At 47.3% G+C, this 16,227-nt stretch overlaps 1 protein-coding gene across 1 annotated transcript in view; it reads right to left on the reverse strand.

The window, feature by feature from the left end:
• ppp1r3cb (protein phosphatase 1, regulatory subunit 3Cb) overlaps positions 1–13,938 on the reverse strand; it is a 36,768-nt gene extending 22,830 nt beyond the window's left edge. Inside the window, exon 1 of the mRNA XM_060938958.1 lies at positions 13,826–13,938. The gene's annotated coding sequence lies outside the window, so the exon portion shown is untranslated. The remainder of the gene's footprint in view (positions 1–13,825) is intronic.
• Positions 13,939–16,227: the final 2,289 nt, after the last annotated feature.

The raw sequence follows: 16,227 nt of genomic DNA on the forward strand, positions 1-16,227 counted from the left end.
AACTAAGGACCGGAAAGCAAAATTTTGTACCTTACTGCTTGGCTGTAGCATACTTTCACTATGGATGAACAAAACAATTTTCTCCATTTTCCCCCAATGCATAAACCAAATGCTCTGGTTGCCAATGGGGTGATTTCATATTAAAAAAAATGAAAATGCTTAACAATTTATATCATGTGTATTAAGATAAGTGTGAAACAATACATTTCCCATGCTCTAGAACAGGGGTTCTCAACCTTTTGCAACCTGGGCCCCACCAAAGCTGGTTCATTGCAGTTGGGGGCCCCTCTTCTCGCCCCGCCCCCATCCCCCCCCAAACACACTCACCCGCAGTGACGCCACCCGACCTACAGCACCTTATATCGACCGATAGATAGATAGATAGATAGATAGATAGATAGATAGATAGATAGATAGATAGATAGATAGCCCTGGACTAGATTATTATTATTATTATTATTAGTAGTAGTAGTAGTAGTAGTAGTAGTAGTAGCAGTAGCAGCAGTAGTAGCATTATCCATAGTAGACTAGCAGTAAGAAAACAACAAAAACAACAAATTATTTGGGTAGAGCTGAAATGGGGAAAGCAAAAATACAGTGTGGGGTAGTAGTCTTTAAAAAGACTGTTTGGGTTTTGTGCTGTATCGATGGATTGATGATAGTAGACTAGCGAGAGTCGGCACGAGTTAACTCGGCAAGAAACCAGACTAGTGTGTGTGTGGCAAGCACTCACACGGTGGCCACGGTATGCAGACTCACTCACGTGACGTTGCGTCATGTTCGCGTCACGGGCTTAAAATAACCTACACACAAGATTTTATGATAGATTGATGATAGATTTTATAATAGTATTGATTTGTATGTAATAGTCCAATGTCCTGCATTTTGACATGGGTAAATGTGTTGCATCTGCTTAGCTACTATAGCCTGTTAGCCCCAGATTTTTTTTTTCCTCCATACATGAAGCCTACTCGCGACCCCCCTGGAGTACCTCCGCGCCCCACCAGGGGGGCGCGCCCCCCCGGTTGAGAACCACTGTTCTAGAATATAGAATAAAATTATTAGATGCTTTCTGAATGACTAGAGATTTCAGTGTTCACATGATCACCACTGAGTGTGCTCGGATGGCCTTAAATGAACTGGCATGACCAGTTCAGAGTATAAATATCACTGTGGCAGCGGGGGCGTGGTCAAGAGTCAGTCTGTGACTGGAGGGCGGAGTCAGGGAAGGTAAGTAGCAGAATCACTACACCTGATGTTGGTTAATCTGTGTTTGTGTGTCTTCCCCAGTGACCGCGCCCTATATAAGGAGAGAGAGAGCAGAGGAAGGGAGCTCTCTCCCCAACCAGATGACTGATGTGTGTATGCATGTCTGTGTGACTGGGAGTTGGTTAAAAAGCTGAAAAGCTGCAAATAAAGAGTTTTTGTGAAACTCAGTTCTGGCCTGCCATACTTCTGTGCTCCACCCACCCGCTCAACATACTACAGTGGTGCTGAAACCCGGGACCAGAGCACAGAGGAGAACTGCCCCATGGAGTCCTCCCCCTTCATGGACCTGATCCACACCCTCGCCACGGCCCAACAGAGCCAGCACCAGGCGCTGGTCGCCCTCTGAAAGGAGCAAGCACAATGGTTCGAGGCCCTGGTGCTGGCGCAACAGGAAGATCATCAGGCATTCCGGCACCTCCTCACATCAGCGGGGTCCACCACCTCCACTGCCGCAGGCCCTCCCCCCCCAACGAAGATGGGCCCGCACGACGACCCCGAGGCCTTCCTAGTGCTCTTCGAGCAAGCAGCAGAGGCCTGGGGCTGGCCAGTGGAACAGCACACAGCATGCCTCCTCCCCCTGCTAACGGGCGATGCGCAGCTGGCCGCGCTACAGCTCCCCGCCGACAGCCGGCTGGTCTACGCAGACCTGCATCGGGCCGTCCTCCAGCGTGTGGGGAGCACCTCTGAACAACAACGCCAGCGCTTCCGCACTCTATGCCTAGAGGAGGTCGGCCGGCCATTCGCGTTTGGCCAGCAACACTGGGACGCCTGCCGGCGGTGGCTGAGGGCTGACAACCATGACGCTGACGGAATCGTCGATTGGGTGGTACTGGAACAGTTCATCGCACGACTCCCCGACGGAAGTGCGGAGTGGGTCCAGTACCATCACCTGGCGTTGCTGGATAAGGCCATCGAGTTGGCGGAGGATCATTTGGCGGCTGTTCCCACAGCAGGATCGCATATCTCCTCTTCTCTCTCTCTCTCCTTCTATCTCTCTTTCTACCCCCCCCTCTTGTGTCTTGTCCTCGCCCCATTCCCCCACCGTGGAGGCGGGGGCCGGCTCCACCCCAGCTGGCCCACCGCACCTGTAGTGCCCTCCCGTTTCCCGCTTCCATGTCTGTCTCTCCCCCCCCTCAGGTGAGTGAGCCCCAGAGTGCCGGTGCAGAGAGAGAGCCCGGGCCGGTTTGCTGGCACTGCGGGGAACCGGGGCACCTCCAGCATCAGTGCTCGGCAATGGAGGTGGGCGTGGTGGTCCGGATCCCCGACGCACCAGGAACTGCCCTCGATCGGGCTGGAGCGTATCTCATACCGGTGAGTATCCAAGGGGATACGTATCAGGCTTTGGTGGACTCTAGCTGTAATCAGACCTCAATCCACCAAAGCCTGGTGCAAGACGAGGCATTGGGGAGAGCACAGTTCGTGAAGGTGTTGTGTGTGCACGGGGATGTTCACAACTACCCTTTAGTGTCAGTCCACATTCTATTTTGAGGGGAGAAATTTAGTGTAAAGGCAGCGGTTAATCCTCGCCTTACCCACTCGATAATTTTAGGGACTGATTGGCCGGGATTTTGGGAGTCAATGGCACATTTAGTAAAGAGTGGGTCCTGCCGTAGTTCAGCAGGGGGAGGTCCCAGTGTGGCAATGGCGGGAGCAGCTGTCACAGAGCCGTCTATGTCATCTCTGCATCAGAGTGAGGATCCGCCGGCTCCTCCTCCCTCTCTCGGGGAATCCCTCGTGGATTTTCCGTTAGAGCAGTCGCAAGACAAGACTCTGCGGCATGCGTTTGACCAAGTGAGAGTAATCGATGGTCAAACGCTCCAGCCAAACGCCACCCCGTCCTTCCCCTATTTCTCCATTATTAAGGATAGATTATACCGAGTGATGCAGGACACTCAAACTAAGGAGCTGATCACGCAGCTTTTGATCCCAAAGAGCCACTGGGAATTGGTATTCCAGGTGGCTGACTTTAATCCCATGGCCGGACACTCGGGGCAGGATAAGACACTAGCCTGAATAATGGCCCGATTCTATTGGCCAGGGATTCGCGGCAATGTCCATAGGTGGTGTACGGCGTGCCGCGAATGCCAGTTAGTAAATCCAGTGGCCATTCCAAAAGCGCCTTTGCGCCCTCTGCCATTAATCGAGACCCCGTTCGAAAGAATTGGGATGGATCTCATCGGGCCATTAGATCAGTCAACATGAGGATATTGCTTTATTTTAGTTCTGGTGGACTATGCAACGCGATACCCGGAAGCAGTGCGTCTTCGCAATATCTCAGCATGTAGTATTGTGGAAGCGCTCTTCCACGTCATCTCCCGAGTCGGAATCCCCAAAGAGATTCTGACTGATCAAGGCACTTCGTTTATGTCACACACACTGTGTGAACTGTATGGGTTACTGGGAATTAAGCTGATCCACACCAGCGTGTATCACCCACAAATGGACGGTTTAGTTGAATGGTTCAACCGCACCCTCAAGAATATAATTAAAAAATTCGTAAGTGAGGACGCACGCAATTGGGATAAATGGCTTGAACCCCTGTTATTCGCAGTGCGAGAGGTCCCACAAGCCTCCACAGGGTTCTCCCCGTTTGAATTATTATATGGGCATAAGCCGCGCAGCATCCTAGATGTATGGGAAAATTGGGAGGAGGGACCTTCACTGAGTAAAAATGAAATTCAATACGTTATCAACCTGCGCGCAAAACTCCACACACTCACTCACCTGATCCAGGAGAATTTGCGGCAGGCCCAAGAACGGCAAATCTGCCTGTCTGACAGGGGTATGTGCCTTAGGGAGTTCGCACCAGGAGATAAAGTACTCATGCTGTTGCCCATGTTGAGCTCCAAATTGATCGCCAGGTGGCAAGGACCCTTTGAGGTCACACGGTGAGTCAGGGACATTGACTATGAGGTGAGGCGAATGGACAGGGTCGGGGCGCTACAGATTTACCACCTCAATCTGCTCAAACTCTGGAACGAGGAGGTCCCCATGGCGTTGGTGTCAGTAGTTCCGGAGAAGGTGGAGCTGGGGCCGGAGGTCCCAAAGGGAACATTGGCATCGCGTCCCTCTCTGGTCCCCTGTGGAGACCACCTCTCCCTGACCCAACTCACGTAGGTTGCCCAGTTGCAGACCAAATTTTCGGACGTGTTCTCGCCCCTGCCCAGCCGCACCCACCTCATAGAACACCACATTGAGATGCTCCCAGGGGTGGTAGTGAGCAGCCGCCCTTACAGGCTGCCCGAACACAAGAAAAAGGTGGTTCGGTAATGTGGGTGCAATCAGTTAATTATTGAAATTAAGTGATCAATCTCGTTAAATCAGTCTCATTAAATTTTGAAGGTCAATAATTAAAATGAATCAATCCCATTGAATCGTTTACTTTGACTCGTTTGAATTGAATCATACCATAGAATCAGTCTCATTCAGTGAATCATTTAGTGAATCGTTCAATGAATCGTTTAGTGAATCATTTGGTGAATCGTTCAATGAATCATTTAGTGAATCATACCATTAATCCTGGTGCTTAATAATAAATTACCAAACAGCTAAATTATGGTACATTTCCAAATTATTAAGATCACTTACCATATTATATAACATTTGCACCCTTTTTGAATTCTTTGAGAAGATTGGGGACCTCAGATATTGTTGTTCACAAATAAACACAGTTTGTTTAATAAATGAATTTATTATACAAAGATAAAAAGAAAAATAATAAATCAATATATACAAGCAGTGAGGTGTGTGTGTGTGTGTGTGAAGGACTTGACCATGTGTTTAGCCTCGTGTAGCTAACTACACGTGGTGGAGGCCTAGCTTGTTGGTAGCTAAACAAAAGAATGTTATCTAAACAGAACAAAGGATTAGCTCTGTGTTTAGCCTTGTGTTGCTAGTGTGAGTTTGCTAAAGGCCCTATGGCCTAGCTAAAGTGTGTTTGTTAGGCCTGGTGAAGCCTACTGAGCACGTGTTGCTAAAGACAAGGGTATTAGCCGTAGCTAACTAAAAGCTAGCTTGTGGATTTCTAGCTGAGGTGTGGTTTATCAGGCCTGATGGCCTGCTGAGCACATGGTAGGCCTTGATTAGCTTTGTGTTGCTAAGCAGACAAAAGGGAAGCTGTAGCTAACCCACTAGCTCATAACCATACTGAATCCACTGAAATCTTAATGACATCAAGATGTATAATAATGAAATTATAATGTTAGTAAGAATAAAAAAGAGAGAAGCATGCGCAGCCTATCTATTAAACAATTGAGAGAACACAGAACCAAAATAAATCAACACGCTGCGTGTCTAACAGGGTAACAGATAAACCTGGGTTTAAATTCACACTATTTCAAATAAAAGCAAATTCCTAAGACTATCCTAATTATGCCCAAATGCCAAAATCTTACTTAATCCTGCCTTTAGCAAGATATGAAGAACTATTCGCCGGTGTAGTTTCAGGCCTCGCCGTGGGAGCACGTGAGCCGCTCGTGATGGAGGCGTAGAAAACTTTCGGGTCCAGCGGAGCACTTGGGTGGTTCCCGTGGAAAGCAGAGGATTCTTGGTCCGAACCTCAGCGTTCGTGAGGAAAAGTCTCTGATCAGAATAAGATGCACAGCGCTTTTGAGTTAAAAAGGATTCAATCGCTTCTTAACTTTTAACTGCCTGGGCTGCAGTCGTGACGTCACTTCTAATGCAAGTAAACCGGTTATAGCTCAGGTTGAGTTTAAAGATCGCGCGACTCTAGAGTTTACCTTTGCCAAGGGTAAGAAAATCGCACTGAGTGATGGATCTTGCAAGAAAGAAGACGTCTTCGGGTTGGAGAGCGCCTCTTTATACATCCAGATTCATCGGAAGCCAGACGTGAGAGACGAAGATGGAAGCGTTGTCCCATTGTTTTATGTTTCCTTGAATGATGACGTAGATGATCCCACCCACGCATGACGTAGGTCACACGGAAGTGGACTGGGAATTGTAGTTCTGACACAAGATGGCGGCATGATACCTACAGTCCCCCTTTTGGTCTCAGGGGTATGACGGAGTCGTAGCACTGAGAGCACCGTATCGTATCATCGCCGTGTCCATAGTCCTTGAGGTAGAGTTGCTCTGCACAGTCCATGGTGTCCTGTGAAGACTGTGTAAACTTGTGAGTTCCAGTAAGACAGTTGGAGACAGAGGCATTTTGGGCATATCACTATGGGCATTTTGGGCATATAATCACTATCTAACTAACTAGATCAAAACCACATCAAAAAAAATTAAACATGGAACATGAAACATGTAGTGTTCAATTTCTTATGCATAAAAAAACAAGAAAAGAGAAGAAATGAAGGAAGGAAAGAAGTATTAGTGTTTGGGTTGGCAAACCTAATCTTCTGGGAAGGTGATAGCAGTGGGTGGTCTGGCTAGAAAGCGTGCGCTACTGCGGCTAGCTGTCGGGGACACAGACCATCTTATCTAGCTAGGCGTGTAGTATTATGTATGGGTTGCCTGGGCAGACCCAGTGGATGTCTTTAGTGAAGGTGCACATCTCCAAGTTTTGTGGATTCACAAAAGTGAGGATAGCACTGCCAAGACTATATGCCAGGTGTATTTGCGATGAATACACACTAGTAATAATAGCGGATTTTAGTATTTTATCTACCATGTTATACTGAAGGGTTACTTCATTGTGTTGGTGAAGTCTGACCGGGAATGTTAGTGTACGCCTATGGTTGAGTGATGCGTACAAGCTAGGTGGACAGGATGGGCCTAGCTGTCGTCCACCCCCTTTTGGAGTGAGGACTGTTCAAAAGGTTTGATTCGATTATCATGGAAATCGATATGAAAGCGTTTGATTAGGCCTAGATGTCCTAATGTGATACGCGATGGGGAACGGTTTTCCCACGATCGAAAGGTCTCGACCAGGATGGTAGGAACTTCTCTGAGATTCGGGCGTAGTAGGCTTTGTGTCCTTCTACTCTCGAATTGAGATTCCTTTGGGCACCTGTAAAGGTCGACTGTAGGTGGCATCGTAGGTCAGCGACATGATGTGCGGTGTATGCAATCGCGACGCTCATGGCCTCTGGTTTGTATAGGAGATGCGGGGGAAGAACCGACTCTCGCCCAGTCATCATCCCAAAGAGTGTGACTTCAGTGGCGCAATGAGGGGTGGACCAAATGGCCCTTAGCACCAAGGGAAGTTTCACGTCCCAAATTTTACCATGGTTTGTGATATACTTTCGCAGCATGCTCACAATGGTTTGAATGGCTCGTTCAGCCTGACCAGAGAATTGAGGGTGGTACGCGATATGGAATTTCACCTCGACGCCTAACATGTTCCACAGCGCAGCCATTACACCAGCGGTGAAATGGGTGTCTGTGTCTGAGTCGATGGATAGAGGGAGATTTTTGCCACTAGGGGGAGTCGCGATGTCAGGTGTTTCGACACCGGACTCGGTGTGCAAAGACATGAACTGAAGTTCATCGGAAATTTGATCTCGCGTGGCGCTCGGTTGATCGGTGTTCGCACTGATCTCGTCGCAACGGGTTTGTGCATATTTTGTGGGATCCAACGACTGTGGGGTTTTGTTTTGTGTGAAGTTGACTAAGTTTATGTCGCAGGGCTTGGTTGGGATTGGGTCGCCTTGTGAGAGCCGTGTGTCTGAGAAATGGTGGTGAAGACTTTAGCGCACATGAGAGGTGCGTTTTGTGTGTTTGCCTTCGCCACCAGGGGGGCCCTACATCCTGACCCTCGCCTGCTGTTTCAGAGGGATCTCTCTCCCCCTTTTACGAGATATACCCGTGGTTCCTGGCCTAGTCATGCCAGTGACTGGTCTTTTGTCATTTTTCTTGGGCTCTTGTGTTTTATCTGTTGAGGGGTCTGACGTCTCCTGTAACAGTTCTTTAATCTCAGCCAACTGGGCTTTTAAAGAGTCCAGCTCTGAGTGGAACTCACCAGGTTGGTCTGAGTCACTGTGTTGGTCGTCTCTACCCTTGCGTTTAGAGCTACGGTCGGAACGCTTCTGCCGTTTCTGGTCAGAGCGGGGATGACGGTTTTGCTGCCAACCATTTTGTTCCCTACGACCCTTTTCATGTGATGGGCGACTGCCATCGTCACTGTGGACTCGCCCTCGGTCCCTCCTGGCCTTACCTTGTCGATTTTTCCACTCACCCTTGTGATGGTTTGGCAAGGATCGGGCTGGACCGGAATTTTTCCAGGTGGGTCCTCCTTTTGGAGCTTCGCCTCCTTCTAAGGTTAGCGGGGGCTTGTCCTCACCCTGGAGGCTAAGGACTCTGGGTTCATCATCATTTCCGTTTGCGGTTTTGACAATGGTCTCCCAGGTCATTTGGGCTAGTCGCCTAATTTCCCTCATCGAATAGCGACCTTGTCGACATGTCAGTGTGACATGGGTCCGCACGCTTGGGTGGAGGTTATGTAAGAAGAGAGATATGAAACCTCTATCTTCTTCCAATCCTGGTGCGCTACTACCTTGGAAATAGGCAGTACGTAGCCGTCTGTAATATTCACGAGGTGCCTCAGACCGTTTTTGTTTGACTTGTAATGCACACAATATCGCGGAGGTTTCATCCGTGTATGGCGCATATTCTTCCCTCATGTAATTGCGAAGTTTCGAATAACTATCGCGAATGTTTGGGGGTAGTGTCTCTAAAAAGGCACGAACGTTACTACTGGCGGTCTTCCAGATTAGTCTAAGTTTTTCACGTGTGGTGGCGTTCGGCAGGTCCATCAGGCATCGATCAATTTCTCGTAAATAGTTATTTACATTAGTTCTTTGATTGTCGGGATCGAATTGTTCGACATCTTTGGCAAGTAGGTCAATTTGCCGTAAGCGAAGGGTTTGGTGCATGTCCTTGTGCGACCTTCTTGGCTCTTCTGAGCACTCACTATCTAAGCTACTCTGGTGTTGTTCCCGTTTCGCACTAGATTCGTGGTCTGATTCATCTGAAGATGGATCAGGGAGACTGAAGCACACTGACCTAGGTGTGCTACGGGCCTGGGCTCGGGATGAGCACAGGGCGGCTCCATCCTGGCTAGACGACGACGACGGAGTCGTGTAGCGAGTTGATGGAGTTTGGCGGGATGTCTGGTCCTCGACCAGATCATTTACGGTGTCCGGTTCGGACGCCTCTTCCCGCTCTGAGCTTTGGCGCATTGTTGGGGGTCTTTCACGCCCCTTGCGCTGCTCTGGGGGGGTCTGCTCCTGGGCAGCCCTCTTAGCAACCATTTCGGCTTTCTCTAGCCGTTTGGTGCAATCATCAAGGGAGGTCTTCAAGAGCTCACACTCCCTATGTAAATCATTATTATCAGCTGTCAGCTTGGCGTTGCTGGTGGTCAGCCTTTCAACCTCTCCGCGAAGGCATCTGATTTCTGAATCAGCATTTTGGAAGTATGATAGGAATAGCTTACCTAGTGCCGCTTGGACACTAATAGTTCTTTTTGGATCTCTCATATGTTTGTTTGAATTGTCTATGTTGTTTTGGCATTCACTCTCACTCATGTACTTAATGTTTGCCTGTTCGGAGGCAGAGCAGTGAATGAGGTCTGCGATGACCTCAAGGAGAGACACGTCTTGAGCGTTGTCTTCCATTTTTGAGACAGGAGGGGATGCTATTTTACTTAGGCTGGATACTAGATAATTAATCAAGTTAATTATTAATTTAATCATTATTAATTAACTATGTAATTAATTAATAAGGTTTATTTGGAAATGCTCTCTTATCCTAACTTGAATAGGTTATGAGTATTTGTGATATGGTTATCAGGCTACTGTTAACCGTTTTAACACACCTGGGGATATACCTTAGCAGTTGCTGAATCAACTGATAGTTTATTTGTTGTTGAACAATATTCCAGAAGTCAACAAACCAATCTCCTCACACGGGGCACCAATTTAACTGTGGGTGCAATCAGTTAATTATTGAAATTAAGTGATCAATCTCGTTAAATCAGTCTCATTAAATTTTGAAGGTCAATAATTAAAATGAATCAATCCCATTGAATCGTTTACTTTGACTCGTTTGAATTGAATCATACCATAGAATCAGTCTCATTCAGTGAATCATTTAGTGAATCGTTCAATGAATCGTTTAGTGAATCATTTGGTGAATCGTTCAATGAATCATTTAGTGAATCATACCATTAATCCTGGTGCTTAATAATAAATTACCAAACAGCTAAATTATGGTACATTTCCAAATTATTAAGATCACTTACCATATTATATAACATTTGCACCCTTTTTGAATTCTTTGAGAAGATTGGGGACCTCAGATATTGTTGTTCACAAATAAACACAGTTTGTTTAATAAATGAATTTATTATACAAAGATAAAAAGAAAAATAATAAATCAATATATACAAGCAGTGAGGTGTGTGTGTGTGTGTGTGTGTGTGTGAAGGACTTAACCATGTGTTTAGCCTCGTGTAGCTAACTACACGTGGTGGAGGCCTAGCTTGTTGGTAGCTAAACAAAAGAATGTTATCTAAACAGAACAAAGGATTAGCTCTGTGTTTAGCCTTGTGTTGCTAGTGTGAGTTTGCTAAAGGCCCTATGGCCTAGCTAAAGTGTGTTTGTTAGGCCTGGTGAAGCCTACTGAGCACGTGTTGCTAAAGACAAGGGTATTAGCCGTAGCTAACTAAAAGCTAGCTTGTGGATTTCTAGCTGAGGTGTGGTTTATCAGGCCTGATGGCCTGCTGAGCACATGGTAGGCCTTGATTAGCTTTGTGTTGCTAAGCAGACAAAAGGGAAGCTGTAGCTAACCCACTAGCTCATAACCATACTGAATCCACTGAAATCTTAATGACATCAAGATGTATAATAATGAAATTATAATGTTAGTAAGAATAAAAAAGAGAGAAGCATGCGCAGCCTATCTATTAAACAATTGAGAGAACACAGAACCAAAATAAATCAACACGCTGCGTGTCTAACAGTGTAACAGATAAACCTGGGTTTAAATTCACACTATTTCAAATAAAAGCAAATTCCTAAGACTATCCTAATTATGCCCAAATGCCAAAATCTTACTTAATCCTGCCTTTAGCAAGATATGAAGAACTATTCGCCGGTGTAGTTTCAGGCCTCGCCGTGGGAGCACGTGAGCCGCTCGTGATGGAGGCGTAGAAAACTTTCGGGTCCAGCGGAGCACTTGGGTGGTTCCCGTGGAAAGCAGAGGATTCTTGGTCCGAACCTCAGCGTTCGTGAGGAAAAGTCTCTGATCAGAATAAGATGCACAGCGCTTTTGAGTTAAAAAGGATTCAATCGCTTCTTAACTTTTAACTGCCTGGGCTGCAGTCGTGACGTCACTTCTAATGCAAGTAAACCGGTTATAACTCAGGTTGAGTTTAAAGATCGCGCGACTCTAGAGTTTACCTTTGCCAAGGGTAAGAAAATCGCACTGAGTGATGGATCTTGCAAGAAAGAAGACGTCTTCGGGTTGGAGAGCGCCTCTTTATACATCCAGATTCATCGGAAGCCAGACGTGAGAGACGAAGATGGAAGCGTTGTCCCATTGTTTTATGTTTCCTTGAATGATGACGTAGATGATCCCGCCCACGCATGACGTAGGTCACACGGAAGTGGACTGGGAATTGTAGTTCTGACACAAGATGGCGGCATGATACCTACAGTAAGAACTCAAGGCCATGCTCGAAATGGGCATCATCAAGGAGTCCCACAGTAACTGGAGCAGCCCGGTGGTCTTGGTTCCCAAGGCCGATGGGTCAGTCAGGTTCTGTGTAGACTATAGAAAAGTCAATGCGGTGTCTAAATTCGATGCGTACCCAATGCCTCGTATTGACGAGTTGCTTGATCGACTAGGCACGGCTCGCTTTTATTTGACAAAGGGTTATTGGCAGATCCCCTTGACTCCACTATCCCAAGAAAAAAACGGCCTTTTCCACACCATTTGGCTTACACCAATTTGTCACATTTCCTTTTGGGTTGTTTGGGGCGCCCGCTACGTTCCAGCGACTTATGGACAGGGTCCTCCGCCCCCATGCCACCTATGTGGCCGTGTACTTGGACGATATCATAATTTATAGTAATGACTGGCCGCGGCACCTGCAACACCTGAGGGCCATCCTTGGGTCGCTGAGGCGAGCGGGTCTCACAGCCAACCCGAAGAAGTGTGCGATTGGGCGGGTGGAAGTACGGTATCTGGGCTTCCACTTGAGCAATGGGCAGGTGCATCCCCAAATTAATAAGACAGCACTGATTGCGGCCTGCCTGAGACCCAAGACCAAAAAGGGGGTGAGACAGTTCCTGGGGCTGGCTGGCTACTATCGTAGGTTTATATCTAATTATTCGGACGTCACCAGCCCGCTGACTGATCTCACTAAAAAGGAAGCACCAGATCTGGTCCAGTGGACGGAGCAATGCCAGCGGGCTTTCTCTGAGGTGAAGGCTGCACTGTGCGGGGGGCCACTGTTACACTCCCCTGACTTTTCTCTCCCCTTTACGTTGCAGACGGATCCGTTGGACAGAGGGCTGGGGGCCATTCTGTCCTAGGAGGTGGAGGGGGAGGACCTCCCCGTGCTGTACATAAGCAGGAAGCTGTCTGTGTGTGAGGGGCGCTACAGCACCATCGAGAAGGAGTGCCTGGCGATCAAGTGGGTGGTCCTCGCCCTCCGCTACTACCTCCTGGGGCACCCTTTCACCCTCTGTTTGGACCACGTGCCCCTCCAGTGGCTCCACCACATGAAAGATGCCAATGCGCAGATCACCCGTTGGTATCTGGCACTCCAGCCCTTTAATTTCAAGGTGGTCCACAGGCCGGGGGCGCAGATGGTTGTGGTGGACTTCCTCTCCCGTCAAGGGGGGGGGAGTTGGCTGCAGGCCGGACGGCTGCCCGGCCTGAGTCGGGCGGTGGGGGTATGTGGCAGCGGGGGCGTGGTCAAGCGTCGGTCTGTGACCGGAGGGCGGAGTCAGGGAAGGTAAGTGGCAGAATCACTGCACCTGATGTTGGTTAATCTGTGTTTGTGTGTCTTCCCCAGTGACCGCGCCCTATATAAGGAGAGAGAGAGCAGAGGAAGGGAGCTCTCTCCCCAACCAGACGACTGATGTGTGTGTGCGTGTCTGTGTGACTGGGAGTTGGTTAAAAAGCTGAAAAGCTGCAAATAAAGAGTTTTTGTGAAACTCAGTTCTGGCCTGCCATACTTCTGTTCTCCACCCACCCACTCAACATACTACAATCACATACCCTGATATGGCATGCTTCAGAAACTCTAGTTCCAAAAATGAATTCTGGTTTCCACATCAATATCTGCATCATTTATCTCCAGCCTTGAAAATGGTAAGACATTTTGATATGCAGAAGTTGCTTACATTGTACTACAAAGAATGTCGTTCATTAGTGGGCTCATATTACCCCTGGCTTGCCCAAACAAAATCCTAGCCATTAGTAGAGATGGAAAAATCAATCTTTGATCATCTCAAAGATACTAAGACAACAAAGTAATCATTAAGGAAACAGTTTTGAATAGTATAGTAATTCTGTATTCTCTGATATGCTGCTTTAGAGAATTTCTATTAGGTTAAAAAAGAAGCAAATAAAATGTTTGGTTTACCTTTTAAGCTCTTAATACATCCAGTTTCCTGTAATGTTTCAGCAGTTCCTCTCTTTGAAGGTGCACAATTAACAGAATGCCCACATTTACAGCCTGCATCGGTCTACTGCGTCACCAGCCTTTCAAAACAGGAAGTTTGCTGTCAAAGTGCCTGCTTTGTGTATTTGAGTACGACAGTGCCAACAGCTACAGCTTTATTGTAATACCATGTCACAACATGGGTAAAAAGCTCACTTCTCTTTATGTTGCAGACATTTACTGTAGAACCAATGCACATATCAAATTTTCTAAGCCTATTGGTCAACTTTGGAATCTGCTGTTATTAATGGAGAAGAATGCTTTATTTGACACATATACTTTACAGCACAGTGAAATTATTTTCTTCACATATCCCAGCCTGTTAGGAAGTTGGGGTCAGAATGCAGGCTCAGCCATGATACAGCACCCCTGGAGTAGAGACAGAAACCTTAATTGTTGAGCCACCTCTAATATTCCTACTGCTGGCATGATATTGAGAAATACAAGAGTATTGTTTTCAAACCAGATGGATGACATCCAAAATGAAAAGGAGAACAATACAAGGCGGGAGACCATTTCACTTCATATCAATAGTTGATAGCTTGCCAAAATACTTGCATTAACAGTTCACCTTATACAACACCTAAGGACTATTAATAATTAACATTGCATGGAAAACATACAAGGAAAATGTAACGTAGCTTTTAAAGCCAAAGTGGTGAGTTGCCTAAAGAGGATCCAAGTGCAATCTCAGTGTTAGTTTATACTTTATTATTAGAGAACATAGTAATGTATGTAGCATTTCAGCAGGTGTTATTCCATCCATTATCTGTAGCCGCTTATCCTGTGCAGGGTCGCGGGCAAGCTGGAGCCTATCCCAGCTGACTATGGGCGACAGACGGGGTACACCCTGGACAAGTCGACAGGTCATCGCAGGGCTGACACATAGAGACACACAACCATTCACACTCACATTCACACCTATGGTCAATTTAGCGCCAATAATTAGCCTAACCTGCATGTCTTTGGACTGTGGGGGAAACCGGAGCACCTGAAGGAAACCCACGCAAACACAGGGAGAACATGCAAACTCCGCACAGAAAGGCTCCCATCGGCCACTGGGCTAGAACCCAGAATCTTCTTACTGTGAGGTGACAGTGCTAACCACTACACCACCGTGCTGCCTGCAGGTGTTATTTTATTAGGGAATTTTTCTACAATAGCTATACTATTGTGGCAGTTCGTAGGAGGGGGAGGAGCACAGAAAGACGGCAGGCCAGAATAAAGTTCAATCACTGTTTATTTTTGCTCTTTTCAGATGCAAACGACACTCTCTCAGCCATGCATGCGCACACACACACACAAGTCATCTGGCTGGGGAGAGAGAGCTCCCTTCCTCTGCTCTCTCTCTCTCTTTATAGGGTGCGGTCACTGGGAAGACACAAACACAGGTTAATTGACAACAGGTGTAGTGATTCTGCCACTTACCTTCCCTGACTCCGCCCTCCTGTCACAGACCGGCGCTTGGCCACGCCCCCGCTGCCACATACCCCCACCGCCCGACTCAGACCGGGTGGCTGTCTGGCCTGCAGCCGACTCACCCCCCCCCCCCCCCTTGACGGGAGAGGAAGTCCGCCATGACCATCTGCGCCCCCGGCCTGTGGACCACCTTGAAATTAAAGGGTTGGAGTGCCAGATACCAACGGGTGATCCACGCGTTGGCATCCTTCATGCGGTGGAGCCACTGGAGGGGCACGTGGTCCGAACAGAGGGTGAAAGGGCACCCCAGCAGGTAGTAATGGAGGGCGAGGAACGCCCACTTGATTGCCAGGCACTCTTTCTCTATGGTGCTGTAGTGCCCCTCATGCACCGACAGCTTCCTGCTGATGTACAGTGCTCAGCGTAAATGAGTACACCCCCTTTGAAAAGTAACATTTTAAACAATATCTCAATGAACACAAGCAATTTCCAAAATGTTGACAAGACAAAGTTTAATATAACATCTGTTTAATTTATAATGGGAAAAAGTAAGGTTAATAATATAACTTAGATTACAAATTTTTCAGTTTTACTCAAATTAGGGTGGTGCAAAAATGAGTACACCCCACAACAAAAACTACTACATCTAGTACTCTGTATGGCCTCCATGATTTTTAATGACAGCACCAAGTCTTCTAGGCATGGAATGAACAAGTTGGCGACATTTTGCAACATCAATCTTTTTCCATTCTTCAACAATGACCTCTTAGTTACTGGATGCTGGATGGAGAGTGATGCTCAACTTGTCTCTTCAGAATTCCCCAAAGAAAATAATTTCTTTACACCACAAAGGTGAAGACTACAAGAAGATCAGCAAAGCTTTACTTATCAGTCAGAATACTGTA

This window comes from Neoarius graeffei, chromosome 14 (assembly GCF_027579695.1).
Source record: "Neoarius graeffei isolate fNeoGra1 chromosome 14, fNeoGra1.pri, whole genome shotgun sequence".
NCBI classification, from domain to species: Eukaryota; Metazoa; Chordata; class Actinopteri; order Siluriformes; family Ariidae; genus Neoarius; species Neoarius graeffei.